This window comes from Marmota monax, unplaced genomic scaffold (genome assembly GCF_021218885.2).
Source record: "Marmota monax isolate L192 unplaced genomic scaffold, Marmota_monax_Labrador192_F-V1.1 WCK01_AAM20220418_F8-fsc00001, whole genome shotgun sequence".
In the NCBI taxonomy this organism is placed as follows: domain Eukaryota; kingdom Metazoa; phylum Chordata; class Mammalia; order Rodentia; family Sciuridae; genus Marmota; species Marmota monax.
In genome coordinates this window covers 54265156-54292430 of record NW_026693777.1, presented here as the reverse complement: position 1 = coordinate 54292430, position 27275 = coordinate 54265156, and positions in this window count along the sequence as shown.

Genomic DNA, 27275 nt, shown 5'->3' with positions numbered 1-27275 from the left:
GTTTCAGCCTCCTGAGCTGCTGGGATTACAGGTGTGCTCCATGATGCCAAGAACATTTACCTGCTTGTCACAACCAACTGTGTGTGTGTGTGTGTGTGTGTGTGTGTGTGTGTAGTTGTGAGCTGGAGAATGCATCTAGACACTTAAAGTACATTTCAAAAACTAGGAATATTATGAACTAAAGCATAGAAAACATGGTTATGATATGACAATAGGTAGCATGAAACTAATTCAAACATTCATTATTCTAAGTATCTAAGTTATGGATTTTTGTATTAGAAAAATGCAGGGTGATGCCCTGCATTTTTTATCTTCCACCAAATCTCATTGTGATAGAAAACATGCTGATTGATAGGAGTTTTCTTTCAGGGAGCAAAGAAAGAGCACCAGAAATCACAATTTCAGAGCTGCACCCATATTTCATTGTCAAGAAGATACTAAAATATGCCAAGGATAGGAAATGAGATTCTAACTCTTCAATGAAATATAACATAAGATGAAGCTTGCTTCCTCCTCTTCAATAACTGCAGAACTACTATACCTAACTAGCAGTGATTTCCAAATCTGATGTTGCTTTTTTACTTTCAGCATGGTTTGGAAATTAGTTTTCTCAAACTTTTCCCTCTATAATAATTAGAGCTCCTATATTTCCCGGTTTGCCCAGTATGGTCCCATTTTATGACTATGTCCTGACATCTCACCCAAATTGAACCCCAAACATTTTGTAAAATGTACCACTGTCTAGGAGAGAAATTAAATGACCTCTTTATAACTCAGAGTAGCCTTATCCATGTGCATTTTATGATCTTTTAAAAATGCAAGAAATTTAGGCATCTTTGCCATGAGATTGAAAAAACAATCTAATATCTTTTTGGTCAAATAAGATAAGGTGAAAGACTTACTCTTAATCTCGTGCTTTGGAGCCCATAAAATGTGACCCAGGATGAGATTCTCTCTCCAGTTGTCCAAAAGAGTGATTTCTTATTTCAAGAGATGGACTTCAACCTCATGGCACATTAGAAAAAAAAAAAAAAAAAACAAGTGTTAAAGTCTGTTTTTGCTCCACTTTTAAACCAGTTTGGCAATAAATTAATCCTACATCTGGCCTTTCAGTAAGTTATCTTCAAGTCTGAAAAAGGAGGGCTCTTAAGGGCTGCAGAGGTGCCAAGGGTCCCTGTTCAGAGGCTTCCTTGTCACTAATCTGTTGTAGGCATGAGGTGTCACTACAGCACCCCATCACTGCCTGGGTTACAAACCCTCATACGTCAACATCTGGAGCAGCAGGACTGAGGTCAGCAGCTTCTAGTGGGAAATCAGCCCCCAGGTTCAGCTTAGCACCCTTGTTAGCACAAAAGCTATGAGATGGGAACTTTCATATGAGTAGCTGAGGGATGGTTCTCCAAATTTGGCTTTGTTTTCCTTTTGTAACGATCCTTTTCATTTTCCTGAAATCCTTCCCATCCTTCAAGGTTTGGGAGAATATGGCCCATCCAGAAAGCCTTCTCTATTTTCTCAGTGATGCCCTTTTATTATTTTATGCCTCTCTCACCTCTCTTACTCAGACGATATTTGGCGCGTGCAGACTGTCTCTCATGACCACCAAGTGCAAGCATCTTGAGAGCAGGGGTGTGAGTTTCCTGAGCTACCTCAGCTCCTAGAACACTTTCTACTGTAATAGTAAATATTTAATTTGATGTGTGATCTTCACTGTCTAATACTTCTTTATTAATCATTCTTTCATTTGTAAGCTGAGCCAGCTTCCTGCTCATTCATTTGGGGAGATTCTCTCAGGCATTCTGTTGAGTAGGCAAGCCATAAGCATGTCTTAATAGAAAGAGGATCTGTCCTTAGATTTTCTCTGGACTTCTAAATATGACCCATGAGACATTGCACAAAGTCTTTGAAAGTAACACCTAACATACATTCTTGTCATTGTTCCCTAAACAATGCAGTATAGCAACTATTTATATAATATTTACATTGTATTAGGTATTAGGAATCTAGATATGAGTTAAAGTATACAGGAGGATGTGTGTGGATTATGTACAAATATTATACCATCTTATATAAGGAACTTGAACTCTACAGAGTGTGGTTTCAATGGTGGTGAGAGTGGTTCAGGAACCAATCCCCTACAGATAACAGAAGGAGCTGGCAAAGTGACCACGGTCTTCTGCATTCACTTCTTGGTCCTATCATTTCTTTGCCCCTTTCCACTATTGATGTACAGTGCAATAAACCATAAAATTCACTACTAATAGTTTAATTGGATGAATTTTTACACATGAATATACTTGTGGAAACCAAGACAGGGCTCAAGATTGAGAATATTTCTAACATTGCAGAAGTCTGTGTTCCTTCACAGTCAATAATGACCCTTCTCTCCAAAGAAAAACCACTATGCTGATTCTTTTCACCATAGTTTTTGTCTTTTCTCAAAATTCATATAAATTAATTAACAGTATGTATTTTTTATGCCTGGCTTTTTTCAACATCTGCAAGATTTATTCATGTTATAAAGTTAATTTTTTCTCACTAGTGCGTAGTATTTGCTAATGAATATGCCAAAATTTTATACCTCTTCTATTATTTTTATGGGTACACTAAAATTTACTTAAGCAATTTCCTATTGATGAACATTCAGATTATTTCTGATCTTTTTCTATAATAAACAATGCTGCAGCTATTATCTTCCTCAAAACATCATTTCACCTATGTATTTGAAGGATGAGTTCCCAGAAGAGGAGGTACTGGGTTAAAAGGTGTGTGTTTTTGTAATTTTGATAAACTTTGCCAAATTTCCCTCCATGAACTTTGTACCAATTTGCATTCTCATCAACTATGTATGAGAGACAGTAGAAGTCCTTAACCTTGAATCCACAAACCTCAAATTTTATGTAATCTTTTTATTTGCTTCATTGTTTTTTTTTCAGTTTTATTGAGATATAATTGACAAATAAAAATTGTATACACTTAGGTGTATAATGTGATGCTTTGATATACATATAAATTATGGTATGATTGTCATAACAAACTAATTAATATATTTATCATCTCACATACTTACGTTTGTGTATGTATGTTGAGATCACTTAAGATCTATTCTCTAGCTAACCTCTTCTGCTACTGATAGCTAGATTTCTACCATTTGGGGCCTATCACAAATAAAGCTGCCATGAACATTCTTATACCTATATTTTGGTGAAAATATTAATTCCTCTGTATGTTTTCAGGCATGGAATTTTCTGAGTCCTGAGTTATGGAAATGTGTGTGTGTGTGTGTGTGTGTGAGAGAGAGAGAGAGAGAGAGAGAGAGAGATCTTGTATATGTATGTGTTATGGTTTGGATGTGAGGTGTCCCCCAAAAGCTCATGTGTGAGACAATGCAAGAAGGTTCAGAGGAGAAATTATTGGGTTCTGAGAGTCTTAATCAAATTCCCTCATAGGGATTAACTGAGTAGTACCTGAAGTGGTAGGGTGTGGCTGGAGGAAGTGGGAATTAGGGCATGGGTTTGGTGTATGTATTTATGTCTGGAAAGTTCAGTCTCTCTCTGCTTCTGGATCATCGTGATGTGAGCTGCTTCCCTCTCCCACGCTCTCTCGCAGTGATGTTCAGCCTCACCTCGAGAGCCCTGAGAAGTGGAGCTGGCCTTCTATGGACTAAGAACTCTGAAACCATAAGCCCTCAAATAAACTCTTCCTCTTATTATAATTTTTCTGATTGGGTCCTTTAGTCACAGCACCGAAAAAGCTGACTAAAACAGTATATATATATATATATATATATATATATATATATATATATATATATATATATATATTACACCTTATCCATATTTTATATATGTATTGTTCTGTACAGCTTTTCACTGCTGTGACCAAAAGACCTGACAAGAAAAAATAGAGGAGGAAAATTGGGTTTCAGAGGTCTCAAAGATAGCTGATTTTGTTGCTCTGAGCCCAAGGTGAGGTAGAGCATCATGGTAGAAGAGTGCGGTGGAGGAAAGTGGTTCAGAACATGGCACCAGGAAAGGAGAGAGAGAGAGAGAGAGAGAGAGAGAGAGAGAGAGAGAGAGAGAGACAGAGAGAGGTACACTAAGCTCAGCTTACAAAATATATATCCCAAAGACATGCCCCCAATGAACCACTTTCTCCACACCCTACCTGCCTATAGTTACCACCCAGTTAATCCCTACCAGGAAATAAACGTACTTATTAGATTAAGACTCTCATAACCCAATCATTTCACCTCTAAACTTTCTTGCATTGTCTCATACATGAGCTTTAGGGGGACACCTAACATCCAGACCTACCTAACTACCTCTCTCTTTCTCTCTCAATATATATATATATTCCAAGGGTTCGATTTTTTTCTCCATTAGCTTACTAACTTACTAACACTGTTATTATCAATTATGTTTATTTTAACCATTGGGAAATGGGTAATACAACTATCCAATTATGGTTTTAGTTTGTATTCCCCTTATAAATAAGATTTGTAATATGGCCATCTAGATACATTTATAAGTTTCTGTTCAAGAAACAGAGTATTGAAGTTGAAGGGAGGAGGGGCTGTGGGTATAGCTCAGTTGGTAGAGTGCTTGCCTTGCATGCATAAGGTCCTGGGTTCTATTCCCAGCGCCACACACACACACACACACACACACACAAAAAAAAGTTAAAGGGAGGAGACTGAGGAAAGCCAAGGGAGGAGGAAAAGGGAATCAGGAAGGGGTGAGAGTGAATGCTGGTTGCCTGCTCCTTGAGCAGACCCAGTAGAAGCAAACATTTGACTATTTAATTTAATTTGACTTTCAAGAACAAGCATGCACATCCACTTGTACAAATTCCTGACCCCCCCCCCCCTAAAAATCGATATTATAACTGTGGCTACTGATTCAAAAATAAAGATACTTTCCTAGATCGGAACAGATGAAGAAGTAAAAGAATTCTGTGAGACTTCGTGGATAAGCTTTCAAAATGACAAAAGGCGATGGAAGAAACATTAGGACAAATATGGCCCATGGGGTTTGAGGAGATCAGGTGAAAATGAGTCACAGTGAGCCATTCTATCCAGGAGAACAGGTTAGAGTGACTATGGATCTTACCATGTAGCTCTTTTCCTGATAATTCCCCTCTAATTCAATCACAAGTTCATTTATGCTAATTAGAAACTCACTAAGTGTGATTCCTCACCAGTTACAAGTGCCATTTAATAATTTCAGCCTGTAAGTGGAGTGTGGACTCTGGAAGTAAAGAAATTAACACTATAGACTAAAAAAACTATTTCCTAATTATTGAGGAAGCATGGAAAATCTACTCTGGAAGAACATTAGGTTTGATTCTAAGCCTGAGATCTTCCTGATTGTATATTTGTGGGTGTGTCCCTCCCAGACCTTCTGCCTCCTTGGCCTTGATCTGCTTGCAAGTTGCCAGAGCTGTCTCTTCTGATTAGCTCTCCTTCCCTAAAGTTCTGTTGCTTGTTTGAAGTTAGTGACAATTCCCTAGAGTCCAGCTTTCCATTCACTAGTTAATAAGATGGTCACTTCCCCAGGGCTCTGCAGCCTCTCTGGGGCTACTTACTTGCATTCCCAGTTTCACTCTGAGGACAGACTTTCATGTTAGTTACCATCATCACTTGTTTTATGCTGGATTTCTGGTCCCCCACAGAAATCTAGAATGTCAGAGCCAGTAGGACCTTATTATCATCTGGTCTAAATCCCTCATTTTGCTAACAGAGAAACTGAGGCCAGGTAAACTGGGAGTTAGCAGTAGAACTAGGACTGAAATCCAGTCTCCAGGCCCCTGAGTCTCTGCATTTTTCTCTCATATCATGGTTACATTTATTTTGCTCTTATACTTCTGCTCCTCCCAAGTCTTGCTCCTGAAAACTTGTTAATAAAAAGTAAAATGCATAGAGTTGGGCCCTGAGGTACATATCTCTAATCCTAGTGACTCAGAAGGCTAAGACAGGAGGATCACATGTTCGAGGCCAACATAGCAACTTAGTGAGGCTTTATGCAACTTAGGAAGATCCTGTCTCAAAATAAAAAGGACTGGGCATGTGAGGCAGGGGTTAAGCACCTCTGGGTTCTACTCTGGTGAAAGAAAGAAAGAAAGAAAGAAAGAAAGAAAGAAAGAAAGAAAGAAAGAAAGAAAGAAAGAAAGAAAGAAAGAAAGAAAGAAGGAAGGAAGGAAGGAAGGAAGGAAGGAAGGAAGGAAGGAAGGAAGGAAAGAAAGAAAGGGAAAGGAAAGGAAAGAAGGAAGGAAGGAAGGAAGAAAAGAACAAATACATATTAGAACCACCATTTTTATGTTGTAGAGTTTGTTAGGCAAGTGTAAGTGAATCCATACTGGAAAATCAAGAAGTATCTCTAAAATTTTGCTTTTTATCTGGAGCGAGAGTTTTAGTCCTTCTATGTTGCTAGATAAGTGGTATATATATTTGTAGTACTAGGGATTGAGCCCTGGGCCTCAAACATGCTAGGAAAGTGCTCTACCACAGAGCTACATCCCAAGTCCTTTATATTTTATTTGTACCTTTTAATTTTTTTTTTTGAGGCAGAAGTAAGTTGCCAAAACTGGCCTTGAGCTTATAATCCTCTGCCTCAGCCTCCCGAGTTGCTAGGATTTGAAGGTGTACCACCATGCCAGTTGTAGTCTTTCTATGTTGCCACAAAAGAAGGCACTTTAAAAATTTTGTGTTTTAGGCACATGAAGCAATGGGTATTTTCTGAGGATGTTTTGTTTATTTGTTGATTTTTTTAGTTTACCTTGAATTTTTAGGAAGAACAATATACTACCTTTTAATTCTGAATTGGACAATTAATAAAAATGGCAGCTCTGAAGGTGAAATCTAAAGTACACAGGAAATAAATTGCTTTCCTTCAAATCCAGGAGTCATCCAGAGTCAATTGGATTTGTTTTTTCTGGTTGAAAAAAATCAGTTCTTCTTTGAGATTTTATGCATACCAGCAAAGAGCAGGGGGATCATTGCTACCATTTTTTTGTTGTTGTTGTTTAATCATCGTTTACCTGCTCTGGTGTTGAAATCATTGCAGGGGGAAATATGGCTTTTGGAAATAAAGAGATTTTAATAAAATCTGGTTCTTATGTTTTCTGACAAAAGAATATAAGTTTGCATAAATAAAACCCAAAGACTGATACTCTAGTGGAGATGATAGTTAACAGAAGAAAGAAAAAAGAGAAAGTCAAAACATCCACACAAAGTCCAGTCCATCTCATTATTAAACTTTAGTGCTGCATGCTCCTGTCCCTTAATATATATGACAAGTAACCACAGTTTAAAGAAGACAAGACAGTATGAGATGACTCTCACCTGGGAAAATGTCTGCTGGTCTGGATGGACATGCTGTGTTCTCTACTAGAAATACTGAGCTCACAAGGGTAACCATTAGTCTTGTCCTTTGGCTGAATTTTATTTTGCACACAGAGCTCCACATCTGGATGCTCCCCCATAGTTCAGCACAGCTGCTAAATTAAGGCTGTTGGCCGCTATTTCTTGCAAACCTTTAAAGAGCTGTTCCCTAGTGAACAGGGCAAATGTCACCTATAGCAGATAGGCAATAGGTTACCATTTCTTCCTCAATTAAATACAGGCGGTTCTCCCAGTCAGCTCCACGATGCACCCTGGGTAGTGGGAGAGAGCCCAGGTCTCCTGAGACAAGGAACAAATAAATATCACTCCTTGCTCTGAACTAAACTTTGAATGCAGCCATTGGATTTCTTTACCTCTATAAAAAATGTCAGCCAGTTACAAGTATTGTTTCTATTTTGAAGACTATTGATTGTAACTTTGAAAATCAAGCAACTCCTATCTCAAACAAACAGACAAATGAGAAGAGCCCAGTTGGTTTTCTTCCTTAACAATCAGGGGTAAAAAAAAAAAAAGAAAGAAAGAAAGAAAGAAATATTGCTAGGAAGCAAAGATGGCTGCTATCGTTTTATTTCTAAATAGTGTTGCAATAGACAGAACTGATGTTCTGTCTTCTCCAGGTGTGAAACTGCATAACCATGCTATATTAACACCTTCATCACATTTATCTAAGTAGCCAATCCATCAGAGAAAGTCTCCTTTCCTCCACTGATTTAAATGGACACATGCATGGCTTTGCATGGGGCAGGCTACTGAGGGCTTCTACAGTTTTCTCAACTAAGAGCTAAGTCATTGGCATTTTCCATGTAAAACACAATCCCTATTATGTGGTAGCATGAATGTAAGAAAGACGACTAGGAAATAAAAGAATCTAAATCCCTAATCAGTTGTGAACTTCAACTGTGAACTTCAACTGTGATTCAAGTACACCTAGCCTTGGTTCCCACATTTATGAAATGTGGGTATGACATGTTTGAAGATGAAATATGTGGCAAGGCCTGACATTACGCAGAGAGTAAGTGCTGTCGTTTTATCAATGTTAGTTATTATTTCTGGCACCATTGATATTCCTAGTAATTATGATCTTCAAGTTCCTGTTTGCCTAAGTGGAAAGAATGAGATCTTAAAGTCAGTGACTTGGGGAGTTGATAAACATACTCAAAGGCAAGTCCTCAGACCTCAGTCTCTATAGTTTTTAGAAGCCAGACTGGATTGAAAAATGGGGGAAATTAAGGAAAGGAAACCAGATGGAAACCTGTTGGGAGTGACCCAAGAGATGGGCGATGTTATTGGAGATGGAGAAAAGTAGATGGAGAGACAGAGTGGAATGTAGAATTGACAGAACTTGGTGATTTTATTGGATATGAGGGTTGAAGGGAAAGAAAAGGCAGGATACAGTGTGCCTTCTGTCCAGATAGTATTATGAACGGATTGTTAGTGCCCCACCCCCAATGAATGTGTTGAAATTCTAACCCCCAATGTGATTCTGTTAGGAAGTCAGGCCTTTGGGAAATAATTAGATCATGAGGGTGGAGCCATGGTGAGTTGTGATTAATGCCCTAATAAAAGACCCCAGAGAACTAGCCCTCTTGCTCTTTTTCCACCACTCAAGAACCATCCAGAACCTAGGAGAAGCACCCTCACCCGACACAGGATCTGCCAGATCCTTGACCACCAGGCTTCTCAGTCTACAGAATTATGAGAAATAAATGTCCATGGTCTATAAGCCACATAACTACTGATACCACATTAGAACAGCCCAAAAACCTAAGTAAGAATAATCCAGAATAGAGAGAGAGGTTGAGCAAAGCAGCATATATATAAATGGGCAAAAGATGCTGGCTTTGCTTCCAGGTTCTGAAGCATTGGAGTGGGAGAAAAAGCTGGCCCCCCCTCCAAGAAGCTGAGGGCCAGTGAGGTCTTCTAAGAGGTGGGAAAGGAGGTGAGAGAAATGTTTAGTGAAGAGATCAAAGGAGCTTGTTAAAGAACAAAGAACAAGGTTCCAGAGATCAAGATGGAAAGATTAGGACAGGGAAAGTTTGGCTGGAGAAGAAACAGGGAAGGTACTCAGAAGATGGGTAGCTGAGGGACCTGTGCTCTGGTGGCCACCTGGCATTTAGGAATGTGAATCAAGGTGGGTGTGGCCAGTTCACACCTGCAAAGAGAATGCACCCACCACATTTCTGCTGGACAATGAGCACCCAAAAAACCATATGTAGCTTGCAAAGATTGTACTCAAGATGTCTCAGGCTCATATGAATTGAGTGATTCCAGGCTTTCTTTAGGGATCTGATTGCTGGAGGAAGTCCCATTGAGAAAGCTTCAGCCTCACCCATGGGAAATGACATCTCTGCCATGGTGAGCAGCCTGGTCTGCAGGTAGAGAGGGGAAAGAGTGAAGATCTGAGTGGTCACAGGAATTCGGGAGCAGAAGGAGAACACGGCCCAGTTAGTTGTTAAAAGCTGGTGAGAAACTTAATTCTAAGATACAGGAAATAAAGGCAAAAAGAAAAACATGATCAACTGAAAATTTACCTGTAAATTAAAAATATATATATATTTAGGAGAAATAATTGGACCAGATAAAAAATAGTTCTTGTTTTCAGCATGAGAAAAGTGTGTGATGTGCAGGGGCAGACATGCATTGAACCAGGCCCTTTGTTAGGGCATCCTATAATGTTGGCAGAGTACTTTTTCCTTCAGAGCATATAAAGAAGTACCTTCTAGTAATCAGAAGTGGAGAGGGCTCCATCTTGCAGCAGTGAGTTCCTCATCAGAGGTGGCTCATGTCAGTCTGAAGGGATTTGACCTGTAGACTGAGCCTTCTATGGTTATACCAAAGAGCTAAAACAAAGCATTTCTTGCCTAAAACAATAGAAGGGAGAAAACTTAGCTAAAATCATAGAGGGCATTTCAATTCATCTTCGGAACAAGCAGAGAACATTATGAATAGATGAATGACTAGATTAAATATAAGTCAATTGACAATCAATTAGAATGAAAATGATATCATAGCTCAAGTTAAAAGGAAAATGGGATTTATCATATTTAATCAATTCAAAGTTGTGTATTATTTTCAAATATTAATATCTTTGAAATTAGACTGCCTCTTAAAATCAATGAAGTCTTGTAGTAGCTGTCAGCATAGCCGTGGTTGGGTTGAGATTGCTCTCACCAGTGGTTCTAAAAATCGGTCCCTCTGCCCCCCCAGCAATATCAATGTCACCTGGAAAGCTGATGAAAATGCACATTCCTGGGTCCCACCCTCACTTACTGAAGCAGAAAATCTAATTTAATCATCTGTTCTCTAATAAGCCACCTGGTGATTCTGAAACACACTCATTTCAGATCTACTGACTTTCATGTCTGAAAGAACATAAAAACACACCACAAAACCAAAACCCACATAATAGGTGTGTTACTGAGTATTCTCCAGAGAAACAGAACCAATCCGATTCTCATTCTCTCATTCTCCCCACTTCCCCCACAGGAGTTCCACAACCCCACAATCCACTGGCTACAAGCTGAAGACCTAGGAAAGCTGGTGGTGTGGTTAGAAGGGGAGCTGATGATAAAGACTCCATTTGAGTCTGAGGCCAGAGAACTAAGGGGATTGAGAGCCGGAGACACTGAGGCTCTCATTCAAGCAGTCAGGAGGATTGGAATTCATCCTTCCACATTTTGTTCTATCCCAGCCTTCAAGGAATCAGAAGAGTCCCAACCCCAGAGCAGAGTGTTTTCTTTACTTGGGTCGCCAGTTCAAATGCCAATAACTTCTAGAAACACTGCCTTCCCCTCAGAAATAATGTTTAACCAATTACCTGGGTACCCTTTACCTCAGTCAACCTAACCATCACATAAAATTAGCCATTGCAACAGGTATCAGGGATTTGGAAGGAAATCTAGGAGACAACACAGAGCACCCTTTTAACCTCTAAAAAGCCAAGTGGTTTTGTGAAGGAAGTAGGATAGAAGCAGATAAGTTTAATAGCAGTCCCAAAGCTAGGCTATCTCTTAATCTATTTATGAATTTATTTTCTTTTTGTCTTTTTTGGTATAGGGATTGAACCCAGGAACACTTTACCATTGAGCTACATCCCTAGCTATTCTCATTTTTATTTGTTAATTTTTGAGACAGGGTCTCACTCAATTGCTGAGGCTGGCCTCAAGCTTGTGATCCTCCTGCCTCAGCCTCACAACTTTCTGGGACTCTTGGTGTATGCTGCTGCACCAGATTATTTATGAATTTCTTTAAGAAGTTTTGCATGTCCCATGCACTTGATGGGTCAGAGGATGGTTTTGTATGGAAAATCATAGTGATGACTGACTGTAAGAAAAAAGTTTCAAATGAGTAAGGCTCTATACAGGTGAGGGAGTTTTAGAAGTACATCCACTTCTTAAAATACGTTTCTTTCTATAGATGAAAAACTAAAAAAAAACACAAAGATGTTTAATAGATTTTAAAGTTTCTGTAAGAAGTTAAAAATAAAAATTCTAATTGATAAGAAAACACTGTCAATTTATTTGTCATATTTTCTTATATATAATGATAAGAATATAATATATTCTAATATATAAATTTTAATATATATTTAAAATTCTCATTTCTTACAAATGAATGATGGATCTCGCAATCAATGCATTAATGCATTTTAGTTTGATGAAGTATGTGACGTACAAGTCCTTGCTTGTCAGGTACTTGTCTTTGCCAAGATAATCTCTGTTTTTTGGTAAGGTCCAAATCTAAGAAGGAAGAGGAAGAGGAGGAGGAGGAGGAGGAGGAGGAGGAGGAAAGAAAAACAAATAAACAAATGCTATAACCTCCTAATTTGATTGACCCAAGGGAGAAAGTAAGGCTGAGTCAAAATTGAAAAATGAAAATCCTTTGAGGAGCAAAACTGCTTTTCCAAATCTCTAAATGCTCCTATCCCATTGCCATATGCTGAAAATAGGTACAGCACATTGGCTGAGAGTAGGTGTTTTGAATTCTAGTTAACCTCTGCTCAAATCCTGGCTTTATCTTTAATTAGCTATGAGACTTTGGACAAATCATTAAAACTCTCTGAGACTTGATTTTCTTCCTATAAAAGGGTATGATTTTCATAGGGTTATTGCAAGGACTAAGGAAGATAGTTCATATGAAATGATTACTGAGTGCCTAGAGCATAATAGATACTCAGGTCTTGGAAGCTAATATAATAAGTGCCTGCAATCTCCAACATAGCTTTCCCTGTAGACAATTTTTAGGGTATTTTCCCAAAGGAGGGCTTTGCCCAAATGAACAACAAAGGGAGTTCCTGAGTGAGGTGACCAGATAACTGATTGAAACTGCACAGGACAGGACAACTCTATCTTTGTTCTGATGAATGAAACTCTCCTGTCTAAGAAAAATTTTTAAATCATTTTAAACCTCCAGAAAGCAAGTCAGTTAAAGAGTCTGTCCAATCACATGCTGCATTATCAAAATGAAAATACTTTTTCATTAGGAAAAAGCATTTCAGAGGTTATAATTCTTATTGATGGTGAGGATCTTGGAAGAAAATGACAAGTAGTGAGAGACAAACATATTTCAGAGGGACTCATCCATCCTCTATTGAATCAATAGGACATTTTTTTCTTTCCTGAACCATTGTCTAGATCATCGCAAAAAACAAAACAAAACAAAACACAAAAACAACAACAACAACAAAAACTTTCATGAACTCCTCAGAGAGCTTCTTGCCTTAATAAATAATGTAGGTGCAGAAAGATAAAGAGATTGTCTGTAAGGGGTGACGTCACACAGGTTTAGGATTTATTCTTCTCCTCCGTAGAATGTTGAACAGTGACATATGGTTAGGAGTTTTGGAATCAGATATAAAAGACAGGACACATGTATTCCTGTATCCAAAAAGTATCTGGCTCTTGAATCTTCTGCTTTAATCATTGATCTAGCAGAATCTCTGAACTAAAATTTGAAGTCTATATTTCTTCTAAAAGAAATATGTTTAAATAAAACACAAGTACACATAATAGATAGATAGATAAGGTTGAGTGACCTACTGGTCCTCTTTGTGAATGTTACCAAGTTTGTGGCTTATCTGGAATGGAATTCTGATTTCACCCCATTATCCCCTGATCTCACCATTTCCTGTCTTATTTCCTCATTTTCCTTGATTAATAATCAATAATAGTTATTATGGAAAAGTAATTTCTCTATAAATTTAGACCATGATGAAAAGTCTGCTCCCCTGAATGTTAATATGTTCCAAAGTCAAATATAGACATATTGGAGAAAGGCAATGTTTGGGGCTTAATTGTGCTACTGAAGATGAAGCTGATTATGCCGTATGACAGTGGTATTGAAGAGTAAAATGAGGCTGCCAATCCTGGGTGAGCTTCAGATGTGCCCATACATATCTTTCATGGGATCAGCATGGGTCCAAAATCTGCCCTCATTTTCAAAAACTTAATCTGTTCCATTAGGAGTGACCATATTCTTGGCGTCATGTTAACCAAACTCACTAGTGGCTGATTAATAAATCAAAATTTCTTATGATATGGAATATCTTCTCAGTGACCACAACCCTTGCACCAATTCCTCACAGCATCCCTATTTTCTGCATTAGGGTGTCTGACTAACAGAATAATTAATTAATATTTTGTTTCTTTATTAAGGAATTAGAGCAGGGATCATTGGATAGCCTTGGGGATTTTATGTCTTCTTTATCCTTACATTGCCTTGTGTAATGCCAAGGAAGGCTTATCAAATTAATGTTGTATTTTTTTTCCAGGTATATCCCACCTAAGAACATACTTGTCTCTTGTTCAGGACATATATTTCTATTTCCTGCACACAGTTCCTTTGTGATGTTAGTTTCTGGCCCTGTGCAGAGCATCTCTACCAATAATCTTCCAATGAAGGTCACCTCTGCTGATCTCTGACATTCTTACCTATGTGCTCAAAATTTTTACTAATTTTAGTTCCCAACTGACCTTTTTCTGACCTCACCTCAACTCTTGTGTCTGTCACACTGTGACAGGTCAATTCTACATGTCATCTTTACTAGGCTAAGGAATGCTCTGATGGCTGCTGCTAAAATATGATTTGTGGATGTGTCTGTGAGGGTGTTTCCAGAAGAGATTAGCATTTGAATCAGTAGACTGAGGAAGGACCTCCAGCCCTCATCAATTTGGGCAGGCAACACCCAATCCAGTAAGGACCAGGGTAAAAAAAAAAAAAAATGGAAAAGACACATTTTTTTCTTTCCTTCAGCTGGGACATCTATCTTGTTCTTCCTTTGGACATCAGAGTTCAAGATTCTCAGGCTTTTAGACTCTCAGACTTGTGTGGGGGTCCCCACTACCACCCTCCTAGCCCTTTCCTTCCCATCGGTCCTCAGGCCTTGGCCTCTGAGTGAAGTTACTCCATCAGCTCCCCTTGGACTCAGACCTAGTTATTCCATTGGCTTTTCTCATTCTCTGGCTTGCAGATGACTGATTGTGGGAGTTGGCCTCCATAATTGAATGAATTTTCAAAATCTCTCTCTTAGCTGTGTTTCTCCAGGGATCCCTGGGACACACACATCACAAATACTAATACATAGACAATGATATATTATACATATAGATTATACAGAATCTCAGAATCAGATCTTTCTTTGCTGGAAGAGATCTATTTAAAAAAAATCATGTCTAACTTGTCATGTTATATTTGAGTCCTCTGTGTCATGTTAGCCTGTGGAGATAATTGGAGATTATTCACTTATGCATGAGATTATTCACTTATGCATACTTATGGGACTCATCATTATGATTTGATATTTCTGCCAAATATGAAACCCAACAAAGACATAAACTCAATTTAAAATTAATTGCTTTTGTTGTTGTTGTTGTTAAATGATATCTTCACCATGAAGTTTCTGTCTCTTTCATTAAAGAAGAATCTGTCTTTCCAGATACCTGTCTTAATATGGGTTTCTGGTTTTATTGGCTGTTCTCAAAAGCAAAGTGTCCTACTACTAATGTTTTCATCCTGAAATTAAATGCTTTCAATGGAAAAGTGGGTGCTTATGCTTGAATCACCACTGACTTCTGACTGTCAGAGAGTGTGGCAAATTCACTAAGTCCTGAGACAAGTTTGGATTAAAGATAAGTAACACAGATGAGCCAGGAGAGAAGTCTTGAGGCCAGCAAGAAGCTAAAGTGATCCTTGGAAAATAGCACAGTCCTAGAACTCCCTGCCTGAAGCTTGACCTGAGACCTTGGAAATGGAGCAGATCAGTCTGAGAAAGAACTACTTAGCTGTAGGCATATGGGTTGCTTAGAAAAGCTTTGATTTCTTAGATTGACATCCTGTTACAGAAGACAGAAGCAAATGCAGATAAAAGGCAGATGGAAGTGTCAAAATCAGAAACCTATTGCTTAGTGGCGGTAGGGAGGGGGTTTAGGATGGAGGAATATGGCTCATCTGCGTGCTCTCTTTTCTCACAGATCCCCACTTAAAAAAAGCACTTTGAAGAGTCAAAGAAAGAATCCAGCCATATTTAACACACATCAACTCTGGCATACTAATATATGACAAGGGAAATGTAAGCCCAGGAAAGTAGATACGTCAACTAATATTTAACAGTTTTTCATTTCAGTATATACATATTGGGAAATTGTTATTAACACCAGCTGAACTAAGTACTGGATTTACAAAAGTATTGGATTAAAACTTGGTATGAGAGCTGGGTTTGTGGCTCAGTGGTAGAGCGCTCACCTAACATGTTTGGGGCACTGGGTTTGATCCTCAGCACCATAGAAAGAAGAAATAAATAAGATAAAGGTATTGTGTCCATCTACAATAACAACAACAAAAACTTCAGTATGAAATAAATACCTGTAAGTTCATACTGTCATGAGAAATGACTGGACAAATAAATAAATGGGAAAGAAGAACAGTTCTCTTGTGTGGGAGAGTGCCAAATAATTTGTGAATGTGTCTCACACTCCAGGTGTGGGGCTGCAACTCCCCACTTACCACTCCTAAAATGTGGAGTGTACACAGGGACACACAGAACTAACTCCAACCTGACTCCTTTCCCTAAAGACACGATGGTCTAATTGGGAAGGAAAAAGGATTTTTACACTGTGGTGAAACATATGAAAGGGTAGAGTCAAGAAAAAGAAGCCACCTGATGAAACTTAGGGTCTGGTAAGGGGTTTTGTGGAAGGTGCACTGCTATCTCCTCCAGCTTTCTTTAAAAAAGAAAGAAAGAAAAAAGAAAACTTGCTTTTAGAACCACTTTATATTAGCAAAACAAGTGGGAAGAGGGATAGAGAGTTGCCATATAACCACAACATTCCCTCCATTATTAATACCTCATATTAATGTGACTTTGGTTATAATTAACAAAATAATATCAATATATTATAATTAACTGAAGCCCATAATTTATTCATATACTCTTTGTTTTTGCATAATGTGCTCCTTCTGTTCCAGGCTCCCATCCAGGATACCACAGTATGTCTGGTTGTCATGTCTCCTTAGGCTCCTCTCAGATCTGGCACTCTCTATGACTGGCTTTGCTTTTGATGATCTTGAGGTTTTCAGCTGTACTATTAAAGTATTTTACAGAGTGTATCTCACTGGGATTTGTCAGATGTTTTTATGATTAGGGTGAGATTACAAGTTTTAAGCAGAAAGACCACAGAATTAAAATACTACTTTCATAACATAAAATCAAGGTACACATAATCATCGTGGGTAATCCCTGTTAGTGATGACCTTGATCACCTGGTCACCTGGTTGCGGTGATGTTCATCAATTTTTTGTAGTGTAACACTGACCCCCAACCCTAGACACTTTTCTGTGTTGTACTTTGGGGGCAAAGATGTGATGCACAGACCACACTTAAGGAGTGGGAAATGGGGAGTTGTGTTCCCCCTCCTAGAAGGTGGAATATCTTCATTAATGATTTGACACTCTTCTACACAAGAGAACTGTTTCTTCTTTCCCATTCATTCACTTATTCATTCAGTCACTTACTTATAGCAATGAAACTTATGGGTATTTATTTTATACCTTCAGTTTTAATCTAATACAACTTATTTTGTGCATCAAATTTTTCTAGCTTTGGCCACTGGGAACTCTTTCCATTGGCTTCTATATGCCTTTGACATACGCTCACTATTGAAAAGTTCTTTCTTATTTGAGCACTTTCTTACTTTCTAGTACTTCAAGATTCTCCAGACTCTTTTTGCATATTACCTGCCCTTCTTCCATCCTTTGAAAGATGCACATACCCCGTTTTTTTCTAAGGCTTGTTTTCAAGATTTGGATTTGTCCCAGCATGCTTAATACATTAGAGAATAATTGGAGCATGATCCCAATTTAGTATTTGTTTATGTATGAGAAACACTAAGCTGAACACAGGAAACTGCACCCTTCTGAAATGAGCTGCATAAAAACAACCAAAAAACCTGTGTACTGTGCACATGCCACCAACATTCAATAGTTGATTCAGTTCGCTGCAGGTGTTCTGAGCCAAAGCCATCCACATCTGGTGTTATAACTCCCAATCTGATCTACCATAACACTCCTTTCAACTCCTTCACAATCACTCACAGGCTGCAACCCTTCTGCTAACTACTTCCACACAAGAAAATTTTAGGTCTTTTTCAAAGTGAAGTGCATGTTTATTGTAGCACTTGTGTTTTTTGGAACCATTTCACCTATATGAGACTGCTACCATTTTTATTACAGTCTATCTTATCTTTATTTGCCTCTTAGGAATTGAGTGCTGTACTTCTAACCTCATGGGAGAGATCATGCCATTTTGCATAACAGTGAGTTTTAGGAACACACATGTCATGGAATAGCAGAACTGATTGAAAAGAAAGAGTGGTTGGCAGTAGAGATTGTGTGGAGCTATGAAACTATGATTTTCATGGTGTATTTTACTTTCTCTTGGGTTGTTGGAGTATAAAAGGAGGTGGTGAGTTGAGGCCAAATGGACAAGGAGAAGTAAAGGCCAAAGGAAACACGCTTCATTTCCTACTCTTCTACCCCAGGTAAAGCTACCTATCTTGTTTCTCTATAAAATTTCTTATTCTGAACAACTTACCCAAATAAATATGAGACATGGTCTCTCATGACTTCCTTCTTTGACGTACCATAATGTTTTTTAATTTGTTATTGCTGCATTATAATTATATATAATAGTGGGATTGGTTGTGATATATTTGAATAATGCACATGGTATAAATTGATCTATTCTATTTCCCAGACTCTTCCCTTTCCCACCCTTCCTCCCTCCCACTCTCCATCTTCTTTCTCTATTCTACTGCTCTTCCTTCTATTTTCATTTTCATGAGGTCCCCTTTCCTTCTCTTGCTCTTTCTAGCATATGAGAGAAAACATACAACCCTTGACTTTCTAGGTAACTTAGCATGATATTCTTCAATTCCATTCATCCTCCTACAAATGACATATTTTCATTCTTTATGGCTAAGTATCTACTCATTTTCTTCATCCATTCATCCAATGAGGACACCTAGACCGGTTCCATGACTTCCATGGTTGTCTGTCTTCTCTTTTATTATTGTCATACCTATTATAGTGGGCTTAAGATGATATCTCATTGTGGTTTTTGTTTTTTATTTAACTAATGATTAATGATGTTAAATACCATTATTAGTGGTTTATATATCTTCTTTTGATAAACATCTATTCAGATCTTTTGTCCATTCTTTAATTGGGTCATCTATTGCCTATTTCTGTAAGTAAAATTGTATTGGGACACAGCCGTGTTTGTTGGCTTATTTACTGCCTAAGAATGCTTTTGTGCCACAGTGGCAGAACAGACTAGTTGCAGCAGAGACAATAAGGTCCTCAAATCTGAAATTTTTATTAACTGGCCCTTTATGGAAGAAGGCTATCAACCCCCACTGTAGAGTACCCTACCCTGTCAGAGTTGCAACTTGCTATAGGTGTGCCCAGTAAAGCAATCACTGGTCTCCACCCCTCCATCGTCTTTCCAGTAACCTCCATAGGAACATAGGCTTCTGCTGTTAATTATTAAATGTTCAGCACCTACCAGAGCATCTTTCATATCATAGGCATTGAACACATCTATGTGGATTTAGTGAATAAACATAAATAAAAGCTATACAAATGCAAAGTTTCTGAAGAAGACTTGAACAAGATGACGATCATTCAAAGGGAGTCAAATTTCTGCTCATGGTCATGCTTTCTAAAAAAAATTTTTTTTTTTGTTAATGAAATCCTGAATTTAAGCCATGTGGATTTAAACACCTTTAAACTGATAGAACAGGTTAACCCATTTTTAAAAAGTGAATTAAATACTTTTCTGCTGTCTGCAAAAACATAAAAAAAAATAACTCCATTGCTTTGGGGTCTCATTCTGGAGGCTTTATTCAGACTAGTGACAATATTAACCTCTGAGTGTCGTGTGTCTGGAAACGAACACTGAAGCCTCTTTGAGATACACTGCATGTCAGAGATAAAGGGACTCATAGTTTTTTGACACACATAACAGGATGAGAAGGTAAAATCAGACTTTTTTCTAACTCAGCATCAGTACAATAGAGCTCAGATACTAAGTGTGAAGCCAGACCTTAAATGAATATTTTCCAACAAAATTTGAAATATAAGTTTTGGTACTATAGACCTTCTCAGAAGATCATTGTTTTGTTTTTGTTTGTTTTTTAAGTCATAGTGTGGAGGTAGAAAGAGGGGAGGGAAGATTGAGCATTTGATGAGAGGATTATCTTCAGAGAACCTGAAGTGCAAGTCCCACCTTCCCTATGCCATCCCAAGGTTGGGGATGGGGCTGTCTATCTTTTACCCTCTGGACCAGTGAAGAGGATTCTTAGAGAATATTTGAAATATCATCCTAATAATTTGGAAAAATCAATTGAGAAATATGAAGGGCCTTTGGTACAGAGTGTGACTCAGACCCTGAGATCTAGAGTTTGAAAAGGCTGTGGGCTACAGAGCCAGATGGCACTGGCTTCGGAGGGGCTGCTCTCCCAGGGCTCCCCAGGCAAGGCCGAAGGCTGTGGGAACATCTCCCTGGGAGCAGAGGATCCAGATCTCACTAAAAGCAGTCACCTAGGCAACACTGAAAGGCTAGAAAACAGCATCAGATGCCTATGTGCTGAAATAGAGCTGTAGCTACCAGACTCAGGCCATGGGACATAGGGGTTTCACCTGGACCCTCAGAGAGCCTCCCATTGCTCCTTCCAAAGAGTCAATATGGTCAATCCATGTGCACAGCATGTGCTGATCAATTCAGGTAACTAATGCTTCCATCTCCACAGCATTACTGTGTCTTTGGAACCTTCAGACTTTCTACTTATTCACAAAATATATACTAGGTTACTGTGAAATATAGTCCCCCCCACTGTTCTGTAGAAAATAACTATTCTTTTTATCTATTTTGGGGCCCTGTTACCCAAATTCCCAAACTCTAGTAACCAATGTGGTACATTTCAACTGATTTTTTAACCATCCAATTTGAGAGAGAATATGTTGTAGATATCAAAAATTTTTTAAATGTTTAAGAGGATAGAAATATTAACTAGCATGATCATTACATACTATGTACATGTATTAAATTGCATCACACTGTATCCCATGCATTTACACAATTGAAATATGCACAATTTTAATTCACAATTAATTTTTAAAATTTTATTCTTTTTAAAAAATTAGTTATAACATGACAGAAGAATGCATTTATGCATTTTGACATATCATACACAGATGGGATATAATTTCTCATTTTTCTGATTGTACATATTGTAGAATCACAGTGGTCATGCAGTCATATATATACATAAAGTAATAGTGTCTGTTTCATTCTACTATTCTTCCTATCCCCACATCCCCTCCCTTCACTCCCCTCTACCTAATCTAAGGTAACTCTATTCTTCATTAGTGCCCCCCGCTTATTGTGAATTAGCACCCACATATTAAACATCCAACCTTTGACTTTTTGAGGATTGGCTTATTTCACCTAGCATGATGTTACATGATATTACAGGCAAATGCCATATTTCACTCTTCTTTAAAGCTGAGTAACATTCCATTTAATATATATATAACATATATATACAACATTTTCTTTACGGATTCATCTATAGGTTGGTTCCATAGTTTAACTACTAAGAGTTGAGCTGCTCTAAACATTGATGTGGCTGTATCACTGTAGTATGCAGATTCTTGTTGTAGATTTATTTTATTGTTTTATTTTATTTATTTATTCTTATTTGTAGATTTTATTGTTTTATGGTTTCAGGCATTCTAATTTCTGATTTGAGAATGTCTTTGTGATTTAAAGTGATAGTAGGACTCTCTATTACCTTGGAGTGAGCTGTAAGGTGAAGACACTGCCCAAGTTTCTTTTGGGGAAGGGACAGATTAGTTATAGTGAATTAAGGGTTAAGTAGAACAATGGGGAATACAGCAGCAAAGTTATAGTTTAATTACATCAGAGGTTGTGCTTGTTCGGCACACTTGTTATACATGTGAGGTGCTCAGTCTAGATAAAGTGTTTGATACTCAAAAAATAAATAAACAAAATGCAAGAGTTTCCTCATGATATCTCTCTTTGGTTTCACTCGAGAACACCATGATTTAGTAGATGTCCTTTTTATAGACTATGTACCTCCATATTTTAATGATAAACAAGATCATGTGAAAGAACAATTTATTTTGCTAGATTAGATGCTGCCTCTGTCAGTCACTTAAATGAAAGGCCCCTTCTAGTCCCTCCCTCACTGCCCCTCCACCCCTAACCCCCTCCAGGGCAGGTCACAAGTTCCTCCTCAGAAACTCCTGTTGCCAAAGCACCTGGGACCTTCCTTTATAACAGCTTCTATCATATGGTTTTGTGATAGTCTGTTTTCTTGTCTGTGTTTCCTAGCAGAGTTGAAGTTCTTCTACGGGTGAAGATTATATTTTGCTAAGTGATATATTCTAGCATAGTGCCTGACCTAGTTAGTACTTAATCAATATTTATTTAAATTAAATATTGCTTAATTAACTAATTCATGAGGTATAATTAGGTGGAGCCATTGGAGTATCCCTCCAAAGGTCCCCCAAATGGACTGCAGTGCAGCACAAGAGGACAAGAGTGGGGGCATAGGAACAGAGCCACACAAATCTACTCCTCTCCTGGAAGGCAGAGAGTGGCTCAGTGGAACCTCCCCTTAGTCAGCCTGTGGATGGACGATGGGTCAGCACACTTCATGTTCCATCAAAAAGGGGTGGGAGGGGAATGGAGGGGTCATGGGGGTAGAAAAGATGGTGGAATGAGATGGACATCATTACCCTAAGTACATGTATGAAGACACAAATGGTGTAAATATACTTTTATACAACCAGAGATATGAAAAATCGTGCTCTATAAGTGTGGTATGAATTGTAATGTATTCTGCTGTCATACATAACAAATTAGAATAATAAATAAATACATAAAAATGTTCCTAATTAAAAAAAATGTCTCACATAAGGCTTTTACCCCCTTAGCTGCTCTTATATTTCTAAAGCAAAGTGGGACAGAGCAACTTCTCTCTGTGCCTTTGAGCAGTTTTAATTGATGTGAATCACTGACCGATTGATGTGGATGCAGCAATCAGTATCAATTGGAAGGCCGCTGAGGTAAGAGGATCAGCCATCCTGCAGTCTGGTTTGCCAGCCCCATAGAGCTAGGGCCTGGACAATTGATCTTTGCTGCTTTAAATGATCAAACTGCAACCTATTCAAGATGCATATGGTTTCAAAGGCTCCCAAATGCTGATGTTGGACACTGCTAAAAGGGGAATAATGAGCCTAGCACCATTAAAGTTGGAGTCAATTAGCAGAGTCAGGAGACTGACATTGTGTGTTTCTAAGTATAATTTGCATCCTTTGTATCTATAATAAAACCTTAGTGATTTTCCTGTAGGATGAGCATTCCCTGAGGAGTCACATTTGTGGCTAGGTGGAACAGTATGTGAGCAGTACTGTGAAGTTTTTGCCCCCAGAGGCTAATGCCACCCATAAACTTTACCAGTAAAGCATCCAAGCAAAAAAGCACTTTCTCTGCAGCAGCTTTCCCAAAGTGTCTTTGAAGAATATTATTTCTATAGGAAGTAATATGTTACTTGGGAAGAAAATTCATGTGGCCTAGTAAATTGGGAAACTGGGTATTAGAAAAAGAGATCTCTTGATTTTCAGTCCTCTAGTTTTCCCCTTAATGCTCTTTTTCTGTAAGGCATCCAGGATGCCATTTTACATCTAACCATCAATGTCTTTTTGGCCTCCTCTAGCCTGTGACAGTTTCTCAGAAGTCCTTGTTTTTGATGACCTTGATAGTTTTGAGGAAGGTGCTTTTTAATAGCAAGAAAGATCAGGCAAGCATAATGACACTGGAAATCTTGTGGAATAAAAAGAGATGACAGAAGTTTTGAAAGGGCAGAAAAATGTAAGAAGATAAAAAGATAGGAGACAAAGTTTATTGACTCTTCAGTTTTACAAGATTGACCCGGCCCATAAACTAATTTTAGAGAATATATGTATGGAAAAGATAGATGCAAATCACATTTTAAAAATTTATACCATTTATATATCAAATTGTATTATTTTTTCCCTAAAATCTGTTAGGTAGAGTTCAAAAGAAAAAGGGAAAAAAGCAAATATCAAACTAAAAGATAAAATCCTAATAAAATTTAGGACCAAGAAAGATGAAAATGGCTTAAGATAATCAAAGGGAAAAAGTTTGAAGGTTATACGTACCCCCAAGCCCGGCACAGGGGTGCGCGCCCTGTCATCCCAGTGGCTCAGGCTGCTGAGGCAGGAGTATGGTGAGTTCAAAGCTAGCCTCAGCAAAAGCGAGGCACTAAACAACTCAGTGAGTCCCTGTCTCTAAATCAAATACAAAATAGGGCTGGAGATGTGGCTCGGTGGGGAAGTGCACCTGAGTTTAATCCCCAGCACCCTCCCTCAAATAAATAAGTGGCCCCAAGTTTTTCCATCAGGGTGGCCACCCTTTGACTTGTGTTGGTAGCTTTCAAAGCACTATGTTTTCTCCTATTTTCTTTGTTCTCAGAAACAGGTAGTTTTGAAAATGGGAAACAGGAAAATTCTGAGAAAGATCAGTTCTTTGCTTCTTGGGTTTGGGTTGAGAGGGGTAAATAACTCCTAGTGACTATATTTCCTTTCCCCAAACCAAGAAAGTACATCTTCCCTGCTGAATCAAACAGATCCTGGGAAGCTCCTGTGTGAGTCAAATGGTGAGATGTGGTCGCCTACTGGTCCAGCATAACCCCCAGCCACCATAGCTTTGGTGAGCAGCATGACCAGAGAAATCATTATCTGGTGGCCAGTGGCCAGGTAGAGTTTCTTACAGCATGTGATGGGCTTAGAGTTGTGGATGAGGTGGTAGATATTATCATTTGCTGTGAGAGTTAGGGTACAAGCTGCTGAAGTTAGGACTGAAAACACAGTAACCCACCAAAACTAGAAATGCCTCAGTTCTCTATCACACAATAGGTCCAAAGGTGGAAAACCCTTGAAAACTACTGGTCAGTTCTCCCATCTGCAGCACTAACACCAGGAATCTATTTCTCTGCTAATAGGAGGAGATAAAAAGTTAGGTAAGTGCACAACCAGTCCTAGCTATCTGAATACCACCAGCCTGAGCACAGTAGACAGCAACATCAAGCAACAAAGGAGAGAGGGAAATGGAGTCTTTCGTTAGGTGATCATATGCCCACCTAATAGTCTATTACCATGGCAGGTAGCAAAAAACAAACATAATGAAACAATTTGCCATCTATCATGGCAGTTTGCTGGTTTTCTATTCCCCCACCCTTTGTTTTTGTTAATAGAGGCCTGATATTGTTTAAGGAAATAATGATCCCAGCTAATTGCTTATTTTTCAGTCTCTATTGCAGATAGGAGATGCTACATGGCATGGTGCCGTTCTGGCCAAAGAGAACAAAAACGGAGGCTGCTGGGATTTTGGATAAAGCCTTAATTCATAAACAAAGGGGGTAGATAAAGCTGGAGCTGCCCTTCCTAATTCTTCTTGCCCAGAATGTAGATATGATGATTGGGGCTGCTACTAATAAACTGTGCACATGAAGAAGGGTCAAGAGAGGAACAGAATCATCTATCCTGATATCAATGTCCTGTTTGACCAATACTAACAGCTGTTACCTCTGAACTTATGGCATGTCAGTAAAAACATTCTCCCCTCTTCTTAAGCTTTTGTTGGTTAAATTTTCTATTACTTGTAGCTTACTAATGCAAAAGATAAGTGGTCAGAATTGGGAAAGCCACTATGGAAAACAGTATAGAGGTTCCTCAAAAAATTGAAAATAAACTACCCAATGGTCCAGCTATCCTACCCCTGGGCATTTTTTTCCAAAGAAAATAAAGTCAGCATACAAAAGAGACACCAGCATACCCATATTTACTGTGGCACTATTTGTAATAGGCAAGATATTCAATCAGCCTAGGTGCTCAGCACCTCATGAATAGATACACAACGGAGTATTACTCAGCCATAATGAAGAATGAAATCCTGTCATTTATAGGAAAATGGATGGAACTGAAGAACATCACATTTAATGAAATAAGCTATACACAGAAAGACATGTATCATATGTTTTCTCTCTTGTGTGAAAAAAAAATTAAAGAAAGAAAACAAAAAGATAATTTGAAAATAGAAGAGGAACTACAAAGACCCGGGAAGGGAGCAGAGAGTAGAGGTCAGGAGGAGGGTTACAATTAATCCAAACTACACGCATATATAGAATTAGCACAGTTAATCACAAAAATTTGCACAATTAATGTGTTAATAATTATGATGATACATTGAATAAAAATACAGAAATAGCAATAAACAGGTTTTTTAAACAGCAAAACCTTGAGAGCCGGTAAGCAGCAACTCAGTCTCAGAGAGGATCTCATAAGAATGACCACCTGACAGTGTGCATGAAGCACAGAGAGGTGGAATTCAAAGAACAAATAAGAACAGAGAAGAAAAACAGTCAAGGATCTGCAGTGGAACAGATCTCAGGGTATTTGCAGCCAGGGTAGTAAAGACTCTGAAATATAATGAAGGGTGCTAAGAAAAGGCAGGCAGAATCTGTAAATCCCTTATAATGATATATGAGATGGAAGAAGAGAAGAGCACATTTATGTACCAAGGAACAGAAATAGAGCTACACATGTGATTGGAACACGATGCTATAGCTTCCTCCTGAGAAGGGAACGGTAGATGCTGAGTGCAGTGCAAAAATCGCACAGTGCAGAATGAAACCTGAAGAGCTGCAAGTAACAGAAGTGATCACTATAGGAATCTAAGAAAATCTCTTTAACACCTACCCTTGGAGGCTCTGAGTTTCTTCCAAATAACATCTTTGACTCTCAGATCACACGTTAAAATCCCATTCAGATTAGTTCTGCTCCAGTCTGCCTTGTGGTGATAGTGGTGTGAGTCCCGGTTGAACCATGACAATGTCTGGGCTTGAATCCAGGCCTGATGACGAACTTTTTGAGGATAGTGAATGAGCAACAAACCTTTATGTGCTTCAAAGAAGCACATGTAATAATTGCCATGACAGCATCGTCTACCTCGAAGGGTCGTTGTGGCAATCCAATGACGTGATAAGTGTAGAGGAACTGGCAAGTGTTCACCAAGCATTACAACTTTTATCCTTGTAAAAATACCTAGATTTGAATCAACTGTTCAATCTCTACACTGGATAGGTACCAGGAAAGAAAAGTAATACTCCTGAAGTTCTAGAAGCACACACAACACGAGGAACCCTCTCAAGCCTTACCCGTCCAGCCATATTTGGAAGGCGACCATCTCATTCTCAAATTCTCTGAATTGGCC